The sequence below is a fragment of the Antechinus flavipes genome, chromosome 2, assembly GCF_016432865.1.
Source record: "Antechinus flavipes isolate AdamAnt ecotype Samford, QLD, Australia chromosome 2, AdamAnt_v2, whole genome shotgun sequence".
Classification (NCBI taxonomy): Eukaryota; Metazoa; Chordata; class Mammalia; order Dasyuromorphia; family Dasyuridae; genus Antechinus; species Antechinus flavipes.
In genome coordinates, this window is record NC_067399.1 from 596,198,753 (window position 1) to 596,201,636 (window position 2,884).

Here is a 2,884-nt window from a genome sequence, read left to right on the forward strand (position 1 = left end):
ACTATACAGTAGCTGAATTCTAGTTTATTTAGACTGTGCCCCAATATTCACTCTTATAGTTGGCAACCACAAGAGAAAAGAAGGAGGCTCTATTCACTAAGTTGAAATGTTGACCAATCACTCCTTGCTATTTAGATCTTTCACTATTGTTGGGCACCAGCTAGGGAATTTTTTTTAAAAGCTTCCAAATCTACCAGTAGTTTTTAGGGAAACAGATCATCTGTCTTTATGATCACTGAAACTTAGGGATCCCAGTAGAACTTCTAAAATTTATATATACAAATATGTGTACATGTATATATATGTACATATATAGATATATGTATTATATTAATTATATTATGACATATTTAGAAAAGAAAAAGAAAACACATTCCCAGTGAGAAGGAACAAAATAGTTTTTAGGTCCAGTCTTTTCCAGAATTGTTAGATTTGGACATTTTGATTAATACAGATGGATTTTTTATTTAAGCGTCTTAGACTAGGTGGCTTCTGAGATCACTTTCAAATTTGAAATTCTATGAAGTAATTAGCCCAAAATTATACAGCTATTAAATAGTAGAGTGGGATTTACATCTGTCTCAAAATTCAGGTGTCTTTGAACATGGTCCCATATTTCTTTCCTTATTCACCATATCACCCCTTAAAAAACCCACAATTTTAATATTCACAAAGCTTTTGATTCACAGCAAATGTATTTATATTTATTTTATAGAAAAAGAAACTGAAATATAAAGTGAGGTGTTCCAGGTTACACAGTTATTCAAAGCTGAAGTATAAGCCCAGATTTCTTCTTACTTCTATTTCCTAATACTTTTTACCATAGCCAAAGCTTCTTTGGATCTATCCAAGTAATGTTGGGGCCTAAGACATTAATAATGGTGGTGATTGTGATAATACAAAATGGATGCTACTCTTTTCTTCACATAATTATGATCCAAAGATATGTCAAATACCATCATTAGCATTTTTTTCAAATTTCAATGACAATCTCATACATTTATACAAAATACATAAAAAGAAATCTAAATTTTTTTTCAGTTTTTTTTTTAAATTTTATAATAACTTTTTTATTGACAGAACCAATGCCAGGGTAATTTTTTTACAACATTATCCCTTGCACTCGCTTCTGTTACGATTTTTCCCCTTCCTCCCTCCACTCCCTCCTCTAGATGGCAAGCAGTCCTATATATGTTAAATATATTGTGGTATATCCTAGATACAATATATCTTTGCAGAACCAAACAGTTCTCTTGTTGCACAGGGAGAATTGGATTTAGAAGGTAAAAATAACCAGGGAAGAAAAACAAAAATGCAAACATTTCCCAGTGTTCTTTCTTTGGGTGTAGCTGCTTCTGTCCATCCTTGATCAACTGAAATAGAGTTAGGTCTCTTTGTCAAAGAAATCCACTTCCATCAAAATACATCCTCATACAATATCGTTGTTGAAGTATATAATGATCTAATGGTTCTGCTCATTTCACTTAGCATCAGTTCATGTAAGTCTCGCCAGTCCTCTCTGTATTCATCCCACTGGTCATTCCTTACAGAACAATAATATTCCATAACGTTCATATACCACAATTTACTCAACCAGTCTCCAATTGATGGGTATCCATTCATTTTCCAGCTTCTAGCCACTACAAACAGGGCTGCCACAAACATTTTGGCACATACAGGTCCCTTTCCTTTCTTTAGTATCCCTTTGGGGTATAAGCCCAGTAGAGACACTGCTGGATCAAAGGGTATGCACAGTTTGATAACTTTTTGAGCATAGTTTCAAATTGCTCTCCAGAATGGCTGGATGTGTTCACAATTCCACCAACAATGTATCAGTGTCCCTGTTCTCCCACATCCCCTCCAACATTCCACATTATCTTTCCCTGTCACTCTAGCCAATCTTACAGGTATGTTATGGTATCTCAGAGTTGTCTTAATTTGCATTTCTCTGATTAATAATGAGTTGGAGCATATTTTCATATGTCTATAAATAGTTTCAATTTCTTCATCTGAGAATTGTCTGTTCATATCCTTTGACCATTTATCAATTGGAGAATGGTTTGATTTCTTATAAATTAGAGTCAATTCTCTATATATTTTGGAAATGAGGCCTTTATCAGAACCTTTGATTGTAAAAATGTTTTCCCAGTTTATTGTTTCCCTTCTAATCTTGTCTGCATTTGTTTTGTTTGTACAAAAACTTTTCAATTTGATATAATCAAAATTTTCTATTTTGTGGTCAATAGTGATCTCTAGTTCTTCTTTGGTCATAAATTCCTCCCTCTTCCACAGGTCTGAGAGGTAAACTATCCTATGCTCTTTCAATGTATCTACAACTGTTAATAGATAAACATGATCATTCATATGGTGTATTAGGAGTAAAAATTATTATGTAGTTTAATGTATATACTGATTTGGCACATGTAACACTAGGTATCATAATTGAATATGAGAATCTCATTGATCTCAGTGAGTAAAGCACCTGAGTGGAGTTATTTAACATATGAATGGTTCATCTCTATATCCTAACTTAGAAAGGGAGAAATTCTAAAAAAAAAAAAAAAAAAAAAAAAAGGCTGGAGTTGAGATTCCAGGTCTATACTAGGAAAGATCATTATATCCCCTGTGGTCTCTAGAACTGCTTTACATGATGCGATCCAATGAACATAAATAAATATGTCCATGCCTGGGTCAACCACATTTAGCACAGTTCATAACAGAATAATGGAACATTTTTAGGAACAACCTCTTCTTGTTAACAGCTGAAAATGTGGGGAATAGAAGCAGTTCTGTTGTTTACCAGCCATCCTCCACCTCGGCACTCTGTTCTGATTTAGCCATACCCACTCATTTTTCTTTCCTTCTAAGAAAGGAAAAATTACAT